Consider the following 20,625-nt stretch of genomic DNA (forward strand, 5'->3'; position numbering starts at 1 on the left):
TCCACCTGGATCCCGAGGTAGTACTGGACATCTCCTAGCTCCTTGACCTCCACCTCTTTGCTAAGGTGTTTTACTATCTGTGTATAGTCTTTCTCACTTGCTGTGGCAATAATCAGGTCATCAACAAATGCTAAGATATATGAGAATTGTCCATTATTTGACTTACTGTACAAGCACTTGTCAGCGTCGCCTTGCTTGTACCCAAGTTGCGTCAGCATTTTATGCAACTTCTGGTTCCAGGCTCTAGCAGCCTGTTTAAGTCCATAAAGCCCTTTCTGCAGTTTGCACACTAAATGTGCCTCATGTGGTTTCACAAAACCTTTGGGCTGTTTCATATAGATTTCTTCAGAAATCTGCCCGTGTAGAAAAGCGGTAGCAATGTCTATGTGTTTCACTCTCATTTTCTTGGAGGCTGCAATGCTTAAAAGCATTCTTACGCTGCTGTACCTCACGGTTGGTGCAAAAACTTCATCATAGTCTTCACCAAAACGCTGTGAAAATCCCTGTGCTACAAGTCTAGCTTTGTAGCGCTGCACTTCTCCTTCTGACCCCTTCTTAACCTTGAAAACCCATTTACTGCCAATGGCCTTCTTACCGGGAGGCAGCTCAGTGAGTGTCCAGGTCTTGTTCTGATGCAGTGCATCCATCTCCTCCTGCGCGGCCTTCCTCCAGAGACTGGCTTCTGCAGCTGGCATCTCCTGTATCTCTTCCCAAGTGGAAGGTTCTTGTGGAAACGCCGACCCTGCAAAGTAGGACAACCGTAATGGTGGGACACCTTTGTTGGTTCTGGACGAGCGCCTGACCTCTGGTTCTGCGACCGCATCAGCTTCCTCATCCTCCTCCAACGCAGGCATGTCCCCATCTGAGTCCTCATCTTCGTCTCTGGTGCCGCCAGGGTTCTGGTCCTCTGCGTCTTCTGGTGCGTCGCCTGTAGGGGGCGCTGTAACACTTGAAGGCAGATTATTACTTTGTGGGGTCTCAAAAGGGAAATATACAAATTCTTGAGTCCTTTCTGACTCATCTGAAGAATCCACAACAGTGTTCTTAGTGTCTACCTTTCCATATTCATCAACATAAACCGCATGGTATGCATTTGTCTTACCAGTTTGTAAGTCCATAATTCTATATCCTTTGCCTCCAGAGGCGTATCCCACCAGGATACCTGCTTTTGCCCTGGAGTCAAGCTTGTGTCTGTGTTCCTTGGGCACGTGGAAGTAACACGGACTTCCAAACACACGTATGTGCGACAGATTGGGAGCTTTCCCATGCCAAAGTTCAAATGGTGTGCGCTCTGCACCTTTAGTTGGCAGTCTATTCTGCAAATAGACCGATGTGTACACTCCTTCGGCCCACAGCTTCTGTGGCAAACATGCATCCTTTAGCATGCACCTTGTCATGTCCATAATGGACCTAAACTTTCTCTCAGCTATGGCATTCTGCTGTGGTGTGTAAGGAATTGTGGTTACGTGTGCAATTCCTTCCTTGGCCAGGAGAGCCTGCATTTCATTTGAGCAGTACTCACCTCCATTGTCGCTCATTAGCACAGCTGGAGCTCTTTGGAATTTATTCTTGACCATGGCAATGTATTCCTGGAGCTTGTCCACTGTCTCACTCTTCTCTTTGAGGAAATACACAACACAAAATCTTGAAAAGTCATCCAGAAATATTAAAATATATCTATTCTTTCCCAGTGAGGGAACATTCATGGGTCCACATATGTCAGTGTGCACTATGTCAAGCACTTTGTTGCTTCTTTGTTCTGCACAACGTGGAAATGAAGGTTTTACAGCCTTCTCAGTAATACAGCTTATGCACTTTGCTGGAGCTTTGTTGCTCTGCTTTACCTGCAAACCTCTTACAAGATCTCTTTTCTGTAGATCCAGAATGACGTTGGTGTCTCTATGTCCAAGCCTTCTGTGCCACAGGTCCAGATCTGCTTCATCCTTCTGGCTGGAATGTGCCACTTTTGCAGACTGATTCTCTGAAAGATCAAGCTCATATACACCATTGATTAGCTCTGCTTGAGCAAACACTTTGCCATTTCTAGTCACTTTACATTCTCCATTTCCAAATGTGATCTGGAAACCTTTCTTGTCCAGTGTGGACACGCTGATTAAATTGCAGCTCAGCTCTGGTACATACAAAACTCTAGAGATTGTGTTCTCAATGCATTCATTGTTTATATTGCATTTCAGACTCATGGAACCTGCACCTTTTGCTTTAACAATGTTCCCATCTGCAATTTCAATTTCAGATCCTTCTTCATCATTTATCTCATTAAAATAGTCCTTTTTATATGAAAAATGTGAGCTGGCACCTGAATCAATTATCCATTTATTACGTCTATTTTCACGATTCTGGACAGCTAAATTCCTTTCTTGCAGTAGCCATGTGCATTCGCATTTCCCCTTCTTTTCCCCTTTTGGCTGAAAGGGGTGGGGTTTCTTGGCTTTAGGAGCCTTGCAATTCTTTGCAATGTGTCCTTCTTTGTTACAATTGAAACAAATCACTTTCTTAGGCATCTCTTTGGACTTTGTACATTGCCTAGATGCATAACTGCTGTCCTTGCTTCTAGCATTTCTCACTGGAGATTCAGCTCTATCTCTGCATTCTTCTTTTAAATAACCAATCAAGTCTTTAAAAGTCAGACCTTGTCTATGATCCATCAAACTTACAAATGCGCTAAAGCGTGGTCCAAGTGATGACAACAAAAATGCTATCTTTGTATCTTCATCAAAAGCTTTGGGAGTCAAATCAATTCTCTGAATAATCTCAGTAAACTTGTTGATGTGCTCTGTGAATTCCTCTTTTGAATTCATCCTCACTCTGGTTAATTTACACACCAAGTTTCTGAAGCAGTTTATGCTAGATTCTCCATACACGCGCTCAATATCTCTTAAGATTTGAGATGCATCATCTGTACTATTTATTAATGATAGCTGCTCATCACGAAGTCCACTCAAAATTATGTGTCTAGCTTCGCTGTTCATGCGTTTCCAAGCACTTATCTTGGCTAAAGCTTCCTCAGACGATCCCGTAGGTTGAGGGTTTAAAGCTTCCAAAATGTGCTTATAATCTAAACATGCTATCAAGCGCTGCTTCCAGTGTATGAAATTGTGTTCATTCAGCACAGGCATTCCTAGCTTTGCATCACTATCAAAAGCTGCTCTAGCCATCTTAAAATCCAAAAATTTGAAAATTCTTCAAAATTTCAAAATTTCTCAAAATTTTAAAATCAAAATCTCAAAAATCTAAAAATGCAAAACAATTCTTCACTGCCTTGGGTCACTGTGAACTCTGAGGGAAGGGGGGGTGCTTAATCCCCACTGCACAATGGAACAAAGGACCATGTGCTTACCAGGAAGTTAACTCAGAAAAATACTACTCAACTCAAAATCACAATCCAACGCAATCCTTCAAAAATACGCAGAAATATGCAATACTGGGGCCAATAACCCTTTGTGGGAATGTTCTGGGGTGCAGGAGAGGATATATTGACTAATTATATCCTTATCCAACTTGTACTAACAAGTTCCCAAAATATCAGCAGAGTTTATAGACATTCCCCTTTAAGTTCGCAACGGTAACGCTTGCACAGGTTCGCTAGAACCTCTATAATAATTACTCTGGTAATTTCCCCTTTTGTTCCCTCTTAAAATACAAGACACAACACAGTCTTTATAAAAGTATAAAAGAGTTTACTCACGTTCTGTTCACAATATGATCCCAGAAGGTAGGCAGGCTTAAAAAGGTTACATGCACTTAGAATCTATCTTGTAGCAAGATAGTACTGTCCTCTCTTGGCTGGGAGCCAAGAGGGCATGTTGCTCCTTCAGAAGATGAAGATGGCAGAGAGGCAAGAGGCAAGAGGCAAGAGAGAGAGTGGCTGCCTGCCCTGTGCTTTTATCATTACCTGCACAGGTGAGGCCACACCCACCTCTGGTCACATGCGGAGGAAGTCCGTCCCCAGGAAGTTTACCTGCTTGCTGGACAGACATCCCTCCCCATGTTCTAACATGTACACTCTAGGAATGTTGTCATTGACTGCTCCTGTGTTTACATCCCACAATATTAATAGAATTTATGCTATTATTAGTATTGTGAACCACCCTGGGATGCATTTTACAATGACAGGTGGTATGTAACTCGATACTACTTCTAGAAAGTAGCACTTGAAGACATTTGCTCCACTGATTTGTGATCCTGCTTTCCATTATGTCCTCTGTGCTTGGCACTATCTATATAGTGCCACTGGGATAGGTCACTTAGGTATCTGGAATGAGATGAGCCCCAGCTCTATCTCTCCATCCCACCTGAATCAGGTAAGGCAGCACAATAGTAGGTGCCTAGAGACAGTAACAGATTGGATGAGGACCAATAAAATGACTAGATGGAGGTTCTGTGGAGGAGTGGTTCCTGTGTTTGGGGAGTGAGGAGGTGGCCTGTTCTGGACACAATTACAATCTCTAGGAAGCAACAGGTGCACAATTTGGAGGTCCTCTTGGATACAGTTTAGGTCATTGGAGGTTCCAGTGACTGTTGGACTGCTGAAATTTCCTTCTTTGGCCGTTTTGCCAGCTATGGCCATTCTTGCTACAGTGATTATCTCTTGTCTAGATAATCTGGGTGATCTCACATCTAGGTTACTGCAAGGCTCTATATAGGGCTGCCATTGATGGTTTGCAAGTTCCAACTGGCGCAGAATGCTACTGCTCACCTACTTACACATATTTCGTGTGATCTGCACAGACTGCTTATCTGTGGAACTGCTTATCTCTGGAGGTGGGTCAGGCATCTTCAGTTTTGCAGGTTCACTGATACGTAATATGCACCACCCGGCGCTCTATGTCCTGCTGATCTTGTTTTAAGCCCCCCCCCCATCTGATATGTTGAACAGTTTACTAGTATATATTATCATGTTGGTGTTTACATCTGATGAGTTGTTTTGTGATTTTAATAACTTTGCTTTTTATTGGTTGTGACTACGCATTTTATATAATAACTTGTTAATTACTTTGTGATTTTTATGAATTGTTGTATATAAAATATAAAATAAATGAGCATGCTCTTTATCTGAAAACCTGTAACCAGTCTGAGAAGAAAGAGATACAGATAGGAAGCAGACTGTTTCTAGGCAGTATTTGCTCCCTCAGCTCTGCCTTTCTATGCTATTACTTCCTCACCAATCTGTGGTTGACCTTGTCCTTTTCTTCTCCTTCACCACAGATGTAGGCTTTCCCCTGCCTGTAATATATTTTAAAAATCATTCTTGATATCGAATGGTGTCGAATCCAGTTTGGATTAAATCAAAAGGAAAGGACAGGGAAATACCTGCCTAACTAATGTGTTTCCTTCCCAAGCCATTCTTAAATTTTGAACTTCTACCTTGGAGATAGACTGTCAGTTTTCAAAACCTCTGGATTAAACAAAAAATGCAAGTGACAGCACAAAATGGAATTCCTTATCATCAACTTTTTATTTTTGGTAATATTTTGATTTTAAAAAACAAAACCCAGAATTATTATGATTTTTCTTAACATTATCTTAAGTAGTGTCTGATCCATTTTCTGTGCTTTCAATTTTCAATTTTCAATACATTGAAATGCTGTCTTAGATGAAAAGAAAATGCAAAATTCAAAACTATATGGCACAATAACCATCCACCCCACATGTATAGTTGCAGCCCAACTAGTATTTCAGGACATGCTAAAAGTGAAAGGAAAATACTCAACAATTGGAGGGCTATGTGCAAGTCCCAAATGCACATCATACTGTGCTCATCTTCCTAAACCCATAGGGCTCAGACCTACAAGTAACTTCAGCCTAGGGAAGAACAAATCCAGAGAATGTAGCTACTTTTTATTAAGTTGTCAGTCGTTGTCTACTTACATATCTAGAGAAAGAATAATTCTAAAGCAGTCCAGTAAGCTCTTAAACTGAGATTTTTTCAAAGGGAAAATGGGATGCTTTCTAGTAATGAATCACAGTGCAGAAGAACATTTCTTTACATGGAGTTAAATATGCACTGGATGCAGATGCAAGAACTGCAACAAACATGCAAAAAGGATTGCAGCTATAACCCGACCTCCACTCTTCTACAACAGACAGAAGCAATTGTGAAATCAGTGGTTGCTCATAGACCCATAGTCTATAGAAATAACTTCATGTAGTCACCATGCAAAATTTCTGCTTTATCAAAGGAACCTTCTCACACTTCCAATTTATATCAAAGTACCTAGTGCTGCCTTAAGAACATTTGGTACCTGAAGTGGAAAATCAAAAGTAAGTACATCCATACAGGTGTGTGCACATGTACTCACGTAAAAATGACTACAACTTAATACTGGAGCTCTTTGCTGTTATATTAAGTTGGAGGAGCTTAAAAATTGAGTTCTATATCACAGAAGAAGCCTATGCATGAAGAGGCAGCTCTTTTTGACAGATGTGCCCTATCAACGCATGGATTGGTGGTTGGGGGGGGGGGCTGGTAAGACTGCAATGCAGGATTGAGATCAGCATACGCAACTTTGCTGTCACATTCAAACAATTGTTAAAATGCATGGGAATGCTTAGATAGGACTTTTGTGCATCTCACATTGCTCTGTAAATTGGCTGACCTCCCGGACACCATTTTATTTTGGGGGGTAATGGCTGTGGTATTGCTCACATAACTGAAAGCAGAGCCCTAGTTTTCTGATGAAAAGGATAGATAATGAAATATAGCATATTGTGTATAAGTGATAATGGAATAACATTAGTGGCATTTAAAGAAGCTTTGTAATAACATAAGAAATATTGTAAAAAGGGAAAATAGAAGTGGGGGTAGGCATAAAGGCAATAGCAAAATTTGGAAATGTGTAATTAAAGAAGATATAATTCAGATGATTGGCAGAGAGGCTGAAGGAAGTCAAAAATTGAAAAATTTATAGAAGTTGTAATGTGGTGTGATTTGTATTTTCTTTTGATGGAAAATTAATAAAAGATAATTATAAAAAAGATAATGAAATATAGCAAGTGTTTACAAAAGCAAATGCACATTATTCAATTAGAAGCATGCCATGAGTGCTTGTGAATCAATAATTATTTATAATTTCCTAGCAACAGCTTTGCATTTACATAGAAAAACACTGGGAGCTGCTCACTGTGTTCCTCACAGTAATTTTGTCTAAGGTGCCATTGAAATTGCCTGTTTCATAGAGTTAAATTATGCTTGCAGAGATGCAATAGCGGAGGTACGTGATCAAAAAGCCATGTGTACTGAGAATAAGCAGAGTTATTTTATTTTTTATTACACTCTCCAAAAACTGTACTACATTCACTATATTGTCCCAAAATGGAAGATTAACCAAGTTTGCCCTTCAACCTTTTGAGTGTTGGGAGTTGTGGTTCGAGGACCTGATCCCTGTGTAGTGGAATGAAAACACAAGGACACGTGATATAAGGTTAATGGGCAAGAAAAGGCCACAACTTTATTGATTGCAGCAAGTGAAAAGGTATTGGCTTAGGCATTGGATTACGTCAGCTGACTCCACCCCCTCAGAGAGGGGTGAGTCTAAAACAGGGGGGTTTATTCACCAGTAGGTGGAGCCTGTTGATGCTAATCCAACTATAAGCTCTCCCCTGATGTCACCGAGAGTCGTGCCATGGCCTCCCGCCACGCAGGCATCGGACAGAATACACGACCGCCAGATTCCTTTAACGGAATACCCAAAATTGAAGGCGCAGGCGATGGCCACACCTAGCCCTTCGACACACCACAACACATTATTCCAATGCCTAACCCAGCAATGCAGAAATATTCAGCTGTCCCATACAGGGATCGAACTTGCAACCTTGGCATTACAGCACCGTGCTCTAACCAACTGAGCTATCCAGGCTCTCAAGGACAGTGGAGGGGGGAAAACGCACAAGCACCCTGGCCAGCAAATTAAAATGTAAGGCAAACCCACTCAGTCACCCAGACCAGCCACGCAATCGGACAGGCAAGGGCAATAGAGGGGAAAACGTACAAGCACCCTGGCCAAAAATTAAAATAAAACGCACAGCCACCAAGGCAGAGGCAGGAGAAGGAAAGCGAGGAGACGAGGGAGAAAGAAAGACGGAGCCACACTCACACTCAGACCTCGCTGGGGGCACGTGCTGGGCAAGGGAACAAGCTGCAGCTTAAGAAAGGTAATTCGCACTTAGACCGCACAAACAAATCAAGCACCAGGAGTGGGGGGAAATAGAAGGTTAAATGTAGGTTTTTACACGGAAAAGAAGACACAGCAAGACAAACCTGGATGCCTGGGTTTTTAAAAGCAGTAAAGCAATGAGTGCACGCAAGCCTCCTAAAGTTAAAAGGCAAGCCAGGAACCAGGCAGCCTCCACACACAGAGACCCCCCCCCCGACTCCAAACCTCGTGGCTCTTCCCTGTGATGACTGTGATGACTCCTAGCTGATGACTCGCGACGGGACGACGAAAAGTGAGGCCGGAAGGCTGGTGCCGCAGCAATTTAGGCCGCTAAACACGCCCCCTCGCAGGCACCTGGTTGGGTGCCTGCCCGTGGGCGTGGGCGCCAGCCAGGTGAGTGGTAGGCAGGGGGCTAACGCCCCCTGCTTTAGGCGGAGTCTGGCTCCCGACCACAACCACTCCCCTCTCTTGCAGGAGGAGAGTCTTTGTAGCGACAGATATATTTCTCAGCATGTTCTCGTGGAAGCTTCAATGAAAAAGTTGTTTCCTACAATCCTCTTCTTAAAACATGCTCTGAACTTTCTATGATAAGAGTTTAACTTCACTTTGAGGGACCTGGTTTTATCATTTTTATTTATTTGAAGGAAAGATTTCTCATTGTGCTGAGATGTGTGACAATCCGCAGATCCTTCTTGCAATGAACTGAAGATATTTACCAAGTACAAAACTCTTCAGACTTGAGATGGCTGAATAAGACCAAGCTGTAGCAGTGAAAAGAACAGGTACATTCCCAGTAACTTTCCCTGGATTCAAATTTTTGGAAATTGGATTTAAGATTAAAAAATCTGGTTTGCTGAAATGTGTTTTAATATCTATGACTGTTGGCTAAAACTCTTAATTTTTAAGTTTAAATTTGAAATTTGGCACTTGGGATTACCGTATTATTCGCTCTATAGGATGCACTTTTCCCCCTCCAAAAATTAAGGGGAAATTTGTGTGCGTCCTATGGAACGAATGCAGGCTCCTTGGCTTCAGCAATAGCAACGTGAAGCCTCTGAAGCGCAGAGGGAGAGCTCCCCCCACGCTCCGGAGGCTTCGCGTTGCTTTCGCTGAAGCCGCCTGAAGCCCCCGGAGTTTCCGCTGCGCTCCCAAGGCTTGCGGATAGCCGCCTGAAGCCCGAAGCCCCCGGAGCACAGTGTGAACTCCTGCTGCACTCTGGGGGCTTCGGGCAGCTATCTGCAAGTCTTTGGAGCACAACAGGAGTTCTCGCTGTGCTCTGAAGGCTTGCGGATAGCCGCCTGAAGCCTGGAGAGTGAGAGGGGTCGGTGCACACCGATTCCTCTTGCTCTCCAGGCTTTGCTTCGCTGGAGAGGTGCTGCACAGTTTTCCCTCTCTGCGCAGCGCCCCTTCAGCGAAGTGGGAGGAGAAATGGAAGGGGCTCCGTTTCTCCTGCCGCTTTGCTGAAGGGGTGCTGAGCAGAGAGGAGGAGAATTTATTTTCCTGTTCTTACCCTCCTATGGTCCAGTGCATCCTATGGTCCAGTGCGTCCTATAGAGCGAAAAATACGGTACTTCTCTCAATCTGGCAGAATCAATTATTTATACAGATGTCAGATATAGATTGTCATCAATGAACCTTCCTATGCAAATTTTCTAGATTATGTGAAAATTATTTGGGCCACTGCCACACATTCCTTGTAGCAGATAATGTCATAATAATGGAGATTCCCTGGGAAATGCAGAATATCTAGAAAGGAAGCTGTGTTGCATATTAGGAGGAGGATGGGAATTACATGTTAGGACTGCCACATAGAGCTGTTGGCTGCCATGCTACAGCTTTTTTTGGTAGCCTCCACACAGGGGTCCACCTAATAAGAAAAGCAGCTGTAAGAATTTCCAAATTTTACTTGTGGGGGTAAAAAAAAATGTATTAAGCTATATTGCAGCAGAAAAGTCTGTAGAGGAAATGAGGTCACTGTATCCTCTTCTATCAAGTACAACCTCAAAGTGATTAAGTTAAAGCAGGTGAACAGTAGTTTGGAGTAACAGCTGATGTGTCAAGACATAAAGCAGAGACATAAATTGGTTACTGCTGCTACATGGTTCTAAGTCAAATTCATCCATTTTGTTGCAGGTCTATCTACTATTGTAGTGCCTTTGCCTGCCGTTCTCTCCTCCTTTTGCCTGAGTTCATAAAATTGGCTTGGTGTTCTGTCTCTTAATGGCCTCCTAATCCTTTGCAATAGCAACTCCATCACAACAAATGAGACAGATAAATTTCAAGTTCTTTTCTATGAACAAGTAATTACCAGTTCATTCCCTATTGAATTCCTTCTGTTCCCTTTCTGTTTTCCTTTTCTTTAGCTTTCTGTCCTTGTCCACGTAGAATACGCTGACAAAACTAAATGTAAGAGCCACATAATCACCAGATTGCAGGAGGTACGGAAAAGAATAAGAAAGAACTCACTACTAGATAATTATGCATTGACTCTCGTCTACCTTTTTTTGTAAAACTAAGAAAATATCTGGGGGGAACAGGAACAGTGTATCAGCGGAGGAAAATGTTATTTCTGCCAATGTGCTATGGGTGAGAAACATTTTTTTCTCTCTACTTAAAACAATGCACTGATATTTTGCAACTCAGAACAACTCTATTGGTTTCAGTGGCTTGACAGAGCAATAGGTGGTTGTTTCTTAAATTGAAGTTTGTACAAATGAGGATTTACATGATTCTACACAAGGAATGTAAAGTAAGTTCAGATAATTAGGAGATTTGGATAATGACAGAATGGTGATGTTCTCCTGAACCTGGCATACCACTGAACGATTTCACAGAAGCAGAATTTTTTTTAAAAAAGATCCAATTAATGTTATATTATCATTTTCCTTTCATGATATCCCCTGGGGGAAATGCCATTGCAAATTGTCTCTATTTAGCAAGTACATGGAAATGAGATCCAATCATGTTTGAAAATACACAAAGTAAATTATATTTTAAACCAACATCTAGAAGTTTTAAACCAAGGTTTGTTAGCAGAGAGTCACATGCTGTCAAGTGCCCAGTTTTTTTTAATCAAGCAGAAATAAAAGCCTCACTGGTCAATTACAAGCAATGAGTTTCCTTGTTTAAGAACAACACAGTCCTTAAGCATAAATCAATACATTACAAGTTGCAAAGGAGAAAAATCTGAAAATAAGCCCTCACATATTTGTTACATAGTAAAGGACGTCCAGGACTGAGGCAAAATAGTGGAATGGATGTGGAGGTTTTGATGAGGCAGTACCAGTGGGGTTCAGGGTTTTGTCTAATGCTAAATTTAGATAGGTGTCAAATCAACAATATAAGCTGAGCTTAAGTGATGGACCAGGCCTACCTTCTGATATCACAGTACCACTTCTGACATCGCTAAGCTAAAATTCATCTTTGCACATCAGGTGCTTTATTTATTATAAACTGCACAGTTGATTTGAATCCATGTGAAAATGTTCCAGTGATCGTGTCCTCTCTAAAAGAGGGCACGTGTTGTGGTGAGACCTGGAGACTGACCTCCTGGTTGTGGGTGGGTCTATTGGACAGCCACAACACCCAATTGGTAGGTCCCTCGTTGCTGGGTTTAATCTGGCCAATGGGGTGCAGTCTAAACAGATTGAGGGACTTATATGCACATGACCCAGAGCTTCCTCTTTCAGCTCATGCACCTGCCCACTTCTCCCTACTTTTAGGGCATTTTGCAATTGACCTTGCTATGCCATCGTGTGTCGTCTGTCGTTGGGACAGAGGCATAGCTGGAATTTTCCCCACTTGGCTGACTGCCTGTTGCCATTTGGGTTTCACCTGCTGCGTAGCAAATCATCACAACTTGTAAGGTTGCAGATAAGCACTGGTTCAGGTGATAGGGATGGGAGAATGGTCTCACCATCCCTATGTGAAGGGTATTCCATTAAAGGAATCCAGGGACTCAACTTGGTTTGGTCAACCCCCAAGAGAGGGTTCTGCCTGTGCCTGAGTCCAGGGGAGCATCTGGGTGGTGAACAGAATATGTTCCCGGGCTTTTCACCTACCTCTGGTGTTCACACTTGGCTGACCTATGCTGGAGCCCTGGGTCAGTGCTACCTGCAAGGGTGCAGGGAGCTAGTTGAACCAGAGCCTATGCAACCACTCACTTTTCTGTAATCAATAAAGTTGTGGCCTAAATTCTGCCAAAACTAAAATTTGAGTCAAATGTGTGTTTATTTAGGGGGGAAGTCTCTGGATCTAAACGCGCAAACATATGTTTTCTGCTTATTAACAGACTAAAGATATAAGCCACATTTGATCTTGAGTTTTAATCCTGGTTGTGTGAAGAAGTACATCCTCCCAGTATTCAGTGTCATCCATCTATTTAGTATGAAGTTGAAAAGTGTCCCCGGATTCACTGAAAAAAATCTGGTAACCTTACTATAAAGACTTATGTAAACAGCTCTGGACTGCAATACCTCAAGGACCTCAAGGACCACCTCTCCCTATATGAACCGATCCAGGCACTGCAATCATCATCTGAGGTCATTCTTTAGGTGCCTCCTCTGTGAGAGGTCCAGAGGATGGCCACACAAGATTGGGCCTTTTCTGTGGTGGCTCCCTGCTTGTGGAATGCTCTCCCCAGGGAGGCTTATCTGGCACCTTCATTACATATCTTTAGACTCTAGGCAAAAACATTCATTTTCACCCATGTCTTTGGCTAAGTAAACAATCTATGGCCTTTTAAACTGTGGAGGTGGGTGGGGGTTATTATTTTTGTTTGTTACCATGGTATGTATTTTTGTGTTTTTATATTGTAAACTGCCCTGTGTTCCTAGGATGAAGGGTAGTTTAGAAATTTTAAATAATAGTACGGGGGGGGGGGCAAAAATCCTAAATATGTATGTCAACAATGTGGAATCCTATCTACACTTACTTAAGAGGAAGCTCCACTGAAATCAATAGGACTTATTTGTCAGTACGCATGCATGGAATTGCGCTGTTAGGCAAACATCATGTTGAGGAGGGTTATACTGGCATACCCTCCAACATTTCTCCAATGAAAATAGGGATGTCCCATTCCATAATGATAATATTAATATTAATATTTATACCCCACACATCTTACTGTGTTGCCCCAACTACTCTGGGCAGCTTCCAACATATATAAAAACATAATAAAACATTTAACATTAAAAAACTTCCCTATAAAGGATTGCCTCCAGATGGCTCGTGGGTCGGATAACTCAGTCCACTCCAACATTTCTCCAGTGAAAATAAGGACATCCTTTGGAAAAGTGGGACATTCTGGGATCAAATCAGAAACCGGGACAGTTTCTCTAAATCAGGGACATCCCTGGAAAATAAAGACACTTGGAGGGTCTGTACTGGGCCATCCTGGCCTGCTGACTTCTTCATTCCATGGCCACAGCAACAAGTCAGTCAGCTGCTCTTTCTCAAACCTGTCTCTGGGTTAATACTATAATTCAACCTTAGGTCATCATAATCTTTACCAGGCCTGAAGACCATTAATATAAATGTCTATCTCTAGCAACTCACATTGTTATCAGTTAAATTGTTTGGCCAACACAACTAAAAATGCTTTATGACAACACTGATGGTAGCAATAGCTATTACTAGTGTTCAGGTTGTCAGTCCTGCTCACATGCAGATTGACCATGAATTGAACATTGAATCCACCTTCGTTCCTTACATTTATATAGTTTTCCTCCTTCCTGCACCATTATGCATTGCTTGTTTTTCCTGATAAAGTTGTATGTGGGGCACCAGGGTAGTTACAGATTCTGCTTTCCAGAAAAAAATAAATGAAAAGTGTAGAGAGAGCAACTTCTTATGGGTACATCATATGTCTCAGAGGATGCTGGCCTGGTAGGTATGGACCTGGGTGAAGATGGTAGGCAGATTTGTGAAGCGAAAGGCCACTCCTGTCCCACTTTGATTTGGTGAATGTTACTGATGATACATTTAGAAGCCGTAGTTCTCACAACTCTGGATACAGGCCTGATAATTGTAGTTTGGCTGCTTTGGAGACTTACAGCTGCTGTGCCACTTTGCAATGATTTAGCTAAGGTAGTAAAAGGCCTATATATAACAGCTGCAAATCAATCAGAGGCAGGGAAACTAAAAATACATCCCAGCAAGGTCTCAAAAACAGCAGACATTAATTTTATTGCACATTATTTGGTGTGTGTAAATAAAAGCTCAATGATAAGCAGTGCCATCTTTTAATTAATTTCAGGCTGACAAAATGAACTAGAAAAACAACAATTAGTATGCAAGAGTATTTAGGTATAAGGTTAACTATGGGAATGAGTTGACTTATGCGGTATTTCTAATAGAAGCTTCAGCTTGTCTAAAATTAATTGTATTAGTTCAAAATAATAATTGAAAGTGGTTCTGTTTTCTGTTTGCATGCCAGCAGATGCCAGGAGTAGAAGCCATGCAATCTATGTACCATCATGAAAAGCTGGTATTGATGCCGGATGCTTATGAAATGGCCATTTGCCATGAATGTTGAGATTCCTGTATTGGGGGGTGGGGGACGGGTTGGACTAGAAGAGCCTTGGGTCCCTTCTAACTTTACAGTTCTATGATTCTATGAAGTGGGTAGGCTGGGGCACCCCTGTGTTTGATTATGGCCAAGTGGCTGTGGGTTCATATCCCCATCCACTGGGTGACTGGTGCAGTAGCCGTCTCCCAGCCCTGCGTATCTTAACAGGGTTGTTGTGAGGCTACCATAGTGGCAAAATGGCATATACACCACCCTAAGACCTACATTGGCTCCCAGTACATTTCCAAGCACAATTCAAAGTGTTGGTGCTGACCTCTAAATTCACTCATACAAGGCAACAACTTATAGTCATCAAATTGCCTCTGTAAAACTGGGGTTCTCTCTCTCTCCACTTGTATTACTTTAGATTCAACAACGACAACTTTCTCCCTCACGTTCTCCACAGTTTGCCATATCAAAATAGATTCCCGTGTCGATTCCTGAATAGTTTCTGTATAGATATTCACTTTTTGTCCAAAATTAGTCACTTTTTGACCCAAATTATCATTTTTAATAGTCATCACGTCCATCTTCTTGTGGAGCTGTTCCAATGAATCACTTATCTTACAAAATGCAGTCACTAAGGCTTCTTCTGTCGACATTCTTAACCAATCCAAGGTCAATCCCTGGTTTTCATGATTTTTTATCTCACAGCTGGAAATCTCCCCAGCTCAACTCCTGTAACAGCTTCAAAGGCTCCCTCTAGAGGGAAACAATTTCTATTTGTATCAATCCTTTTAAGCACAGTTCAAGCAATAAAATTAGTTTCAATTTTCAGTTACTTTTACTCCTTTTTAAATGCAGAAGAAGACAATGGAAACAATGTATTTCTCTTATTTAACTAGCTGTCAACAACAATGGACTTTCCCAAAATGTCGGTCTTGCTAGCAGCCCATTTCCAGGTTCAGAGCGGTGGTAATTTAGCTTTCTTCCCTCTCTCCTGCAGGCTTACGCGATCCAAAATTTCCCCCCTCTTCTCCTGCTTCCAAGGGGGGTTTAATGATTTTAGCCGATGGAAGTTTAATCCTTTACAGAGGACTTTCCAAGACTTTAGCTTACAAGCTCTTTGCTTCAATCTATTTGCAAAAAGGGAAGGCGGACTTCCTGTTTAGAGCCTCCCCGTTTCGGTGCCAAATTAAGACGTTTAAGAATCCAATTTTCCGTTCTACTCACGGGTAGTTGTTTAGAATCAAATTGTCCACAGGAAAAAGTCAGCGCTCTCCAGCAACAGCAATGCGGCTTCACTCTGTGAAAAAAGCAATCAATTCGAAGCACTGCGCCGCTCACCCCACGTCGCTCCGGATCCCCGAAACCGGGTCTCCCTGCGAGTAGGGGAGGTGCAAAAGGTGCCAGCCGAATCCCACGTTCACAGGCTTCACCTGCCTGTGATTTTTAGTGGGTCTCCGCCTTCGCCGTGGCGGCCAGACCCAGATTTCCACGAGGCAAATTCCTCCCAATCAGAGGAGTTCAGCCATTGCCGGAGGTGCCAACCCGGAAGCACTGACCTCTAAAGCCCTAAACGGCCTCGGCCCAGTATACCTGAAGGAGTGTCTCCACCCCCATCGTTCTGCCTGGACGCTGAGATCTGGTTCCCTCACTGCGAGAAGTGAAGTTACAGGGAACCAGGCAGAGGGCCTTCTCAGTAGTGGCGTCCACCCTGTGGAACGCCCTCCCATCAGATGTCAAAGAGATAAACAACTACCTGACATTTAGAAGACATCTGAAGGCAGCCCTGTTCAGGGAAGTTTTTCATATGTGACATTTTGATGTATTTTTAATCTTTGTTGGAAGCCGCCCAGAGTGGCTGGGGAAACCTAGCCAGATGGGTGGGGTACAAATAATAAATTATATTATTATTATTATTATTATTATTATTATTATTATTATTATTATTAAGGTCCTTGGAAGAAAGGTGAGATAAACCCACAAGAGGTAAGAAGAATGAAAAGACTAGTGTATTGACTGTGGAGGTATGTGATGACAGTCCACTAATAAGCAGACAGACTGCACCAATTACATCTTGGGAGAGGAGAGTCTGCTTCTGTGACTGTGTATATCACAAAAGTATAGCAGTGCATTACAGCAGGAATGTAGATGCTCAGGTCTGGGGAAAACCAATCCATCCTTCCAGGCCTCTCTATCTGCCCCTCTGGACTCTCCCCAAGCCACACCCCCTGTCCAGCCTTACCAATCACTGGCCTTGCTTTGCATCCTTCTTCAGTGTGATCAGAATGTGTCCCTGAACTCTGATGATGCTTCTTGTGGATGATTGTGTATGTAGATAGAAGCCTACTCTACAAAGATAAAATTCACATTCGTTGCTTCATTCACCAAATGACATCTGGCCCCCCAGAAGCTAGCCCTTGGGCTGAAGAAGGTTTCTCACTCTTGCATTAAGGTGACAGGGTGCTGATTACACCCGATAAATATTTGCACACACTTCTAGGACTAGGGGATTAAGAGCACACCCTGCAGGAGTAAGTAACATGAGTACCTAGGATGGGGGGGGGTTGTTCTGTATACAGTTGCACCTCAGCTCCCGAATGCCTTGGGAATTGAACGTTTCGGCTCCTGAACGATCAAAAACTGGAAGTGAGTGTTCCACTTTTTGAACGTTCTTTTGGAAGCCGAATGTCCGATGGGGCTTCCACGGCTTCTGTTGGCTGCTGTAGACTTCCGGAATGGGTTCTGTTTGACTTCCAAGGTACGACTGTGGTTTTACTACTTCCTATAGATGCAGATGTGGGACTAAGAAGTAGTTTTCCCTGGAACAGCCTCTCTGTGAATTGCCCCAGCTATGCTTGTTTTCCTGAGAGGCGGTGGGGAGAGTATGATGGTACTAATTTCTCCTCACTTTAATTTTCTTCATAAAAATAAATAAAGATAGTGAAATTGTAATATATATCAATCTATATTGCTATTTAAAGAGATAACACCAGTCCCCACCCCAGGGAAAGAAAGTGATATGGAGCAATTCACAGATAAACTTTTCAGAGGGAAATTAGTCACTGATCCCCTGGAAGGGATCAATAGGAAACAATAAAACTGCTGGAATATGCAAGCAATAAACCTTTATTTGAAGTTGCCAGGAACATTTGCAGATGTTCCTTACCTGTGAGTAGGCAGCACTGAAGGCTTTTGGCCACGGGGAAGGACATTGGTAGCTAAACGTAGCATCATATTCAATGCATTACAGAAGCTTCATTTTTATTCCGATTCCAGTAGAAGAGCAGTGACTCCCAGAACGGATTGGATTTACTGTAGAAGCAGCTTCAAAACTGGTTACCCCAAATTCCATTCATAGCAACACTACAATTTGTGAGCTGTTTCAATACAGCACATGTCAGCAGGGATATCAAAGGTGTCCAAAAGGAAGCCTCCTTACCATATCAAATTTGCATGAATATGTAATCCATGAACAAACCAAGTGTAAAAACTTGTGGTGAAAGCAGTATGTTTTGGCAATGATTCAGAGGGTAAAGATTAAAGATCTTGTATAACGGATGTCTGAGACACTTACTTTACTGGGAAAGTAATGAATAATAGAAGGGCTGATCCATAATTCATTTGCAAATAGACTTTGTGTGCTGTTTCCTTTCACTTACCTAGTGTAAATGGGAGGCGTGTAATGGTAGGCTGGTATGAGAGCAATGTAAAAAAATAGCCCTTTTTATTGTTTTAGAAAATAAGTTCAAATATTTGTGTCACCCCCCCCCTGCCTGTTAGTTGTAATTATATCTTTTAATTCTTGGTAGTAATCACAGAATTTGCTGGTGCTGAATTTCAGTTCTCTATCTAAATTGCAGCATCTCTTGATTTTTTTTCTTTTTACCCTATAAACAAAAACACATTTAAATTGTATATATTATGAAGAGGGGAAATCAAAGGGAAGCTACAAAGCCAAATATCAAAAGCAAGTCATCATCGTTTGAAAATGAGTTGTTTCTCAATTTGAAAGACAGTTGCAGAGTGTCAGATTCTGTTAACTTATTAGCATTTCAGTGCAGAGCCTACACTTAGGAGAACAGGAAGCTCAACAGGAGGAAATGTATTTTAATGTGGTATGTTTAATTTTGTTTTAGTATGTACATCAGTATGCACTCTGCAAGCATCCCTAAACTTCAAAACAGGCAAGTTCAAATTTAATTTGCACTTGAGACAATGCGCATGAAGGATTTCAGTCAATATCATGTGCCTCATTGTATTCCTGGGCTTGGCATTTGATATTTTTTCCCTGACAATTCAGTCACATACTTTATTTGCATGAAGAGAGTTTCTTTTAAATGTCAAGACTGAGGCACCATGATAGGTGTTCACTTTGATTAACATATTGACTTTTAAACAAAGGCATGCTATTTATACTTTCGGTCCCTAAAAATTCAAAATTGTGGAACCAGGCACAGGGCACCTGGGCCACTAGGGATGGGGTGTGGGATGAAGAAATAATGGCCAGACGACAGCATGGGATCAAATGGCCAAAACTTTATTGAATACAGTTGTCAGTAGGTTTGAGCATTGGCATTGGGTGTGTATGCAGAATCACCCAACCTGTTTACATTGCGATTATTCCTTCTCGGTTGATCTTGGGTATTTGGACCACTCTATGACATGAATTAACTCCAGGTAATCCCTCCAGAATGTCTTTTGGGGGAGTTCTATGGCCTGTTAGCCCCATGTGGTCATTCAAACAGCTTCGAACCCCCTGAACCCCATTAACGAAGTCCCCTCAAATTTTGATCAATGAAATGGGTGTGTGGTTCTGACCCACCCTCTCTGCCAGACTAAGGATCCAACCCAATGTCTTTTTCGGCCAACAAATTGTGACAATTACTGTGAGGTAGGCAAAACCTCCAGACAGGCCCAATTTCTCTGCAGGAAAAATTCCTTCCTGGCTGCAAATATAGCAACCATTGCAAGGCCTTTCACATGCCCATTTCCATTCAGAAAGGGCAAAGCATTAGGGTGGGAATGTGAGGGCAGACAGTTTAAATGCAGTGAAGGCAGACCTGATTAAAGCCAGGCAAGGGAAGGCTTCATTCAGGTCCACCCTGCCTGTCCCACCCCCAAATTTGCCAGTGATTGGGCAATTGAAATCTAAATCTTGTAGGCTTTCCTCTCACCCCATGCAGGTGATGGAGGAGATTCGTCACCTGTCAGCTGCATGATAGTAAGAGGATCCCTCCGCCGACTTGTCTGAAGCTGCACCGGGCCCTAATTGCCACCCCCATCAGAATCAGTAAATTGGCTTTATGTCTTTTAAAACTGAAACATTACAAAGATGATGACTTGCTGAGATCATAACAAACACAGTAGACTTTTTCATCTCAGGCCATAGCATGGTATTTGACTAAGTTTTCCTCAGACAAGTTCCATTGAAATTAATTTAGTCATGTTCATTAATTTCAATGTGTCTACTCTAAGAACAACTTAGTGGAATGTCCCCCACATAGTCTATATAGTTAGTACTAGTACCAGTATTTGGTTGGAGTCACACGACTAATTTTATGCCTAATTTCTGACTTTATGTGCTTTTTATTCCTTGGCTGCTTCCTTCCGCAGTGTGGGACTGCTCTTATTCTCTTGCCCAGCCTTTTCTTGCTTCCTTATTGAATAAAGTCTGTCAACACTTCACCCTCAGCAGCACATTCACCAAGGCTCCATAAACGCATTGGGTTTGATCCAGACTAGGTCAGTTTGACTTTGTTCCTACTGAAGTCAATGGGGCTTAAGTTCAGTAATGGTTAACTTGTCCCATGGAGTTCAATGGTACATAAGTTCACCTAAGTTAGTCTGGATTCAAACCCTTAATTTTGAATTTCCTATAGGATTAATGGGACTTTCTTCCAAGTGTTATGATTTGGACTGGAGCATTAGATAGTAGCT

At 42.2% G+C, this 20,625-nt stretch overlaps 1 long non-coding RNA gene across 1 annotated transcript in view; it reads left to right on the forward strand.

Annotated features, from left to right (window-relative positions):
• LOC309349510 overlaps positions 1-10,629 on the forward strand; it is a 53,246-nt gene extending 42,617 nt beyond the window's left edge. Inside the window, exons 2-3 of the long non-coding RNA XR_014159988.1 lie at positions 8,819-8,956; positions 10,538-10,629. This is a non-coding gene — a long non-coding RNA (uncharacterized lncRNA). The remainder of the gene's footprint in view (positions 1-8,818; positions 8,957-10,537) is intronic.
• Positions 10,630-20,625: the final 9,996 nt, after the last annotated feature.

This window comes from Podarcis erhardii (genome assembly GCF_964252035.2).
Source record: "Podarcis erhardii genome assembly, chromosome: 9".
NCBI lineage: Eukaryota > Metazoa > Chordata > Lepidosauria > Squamata > Lacertidae > Podarcis > Podarcis erhardii.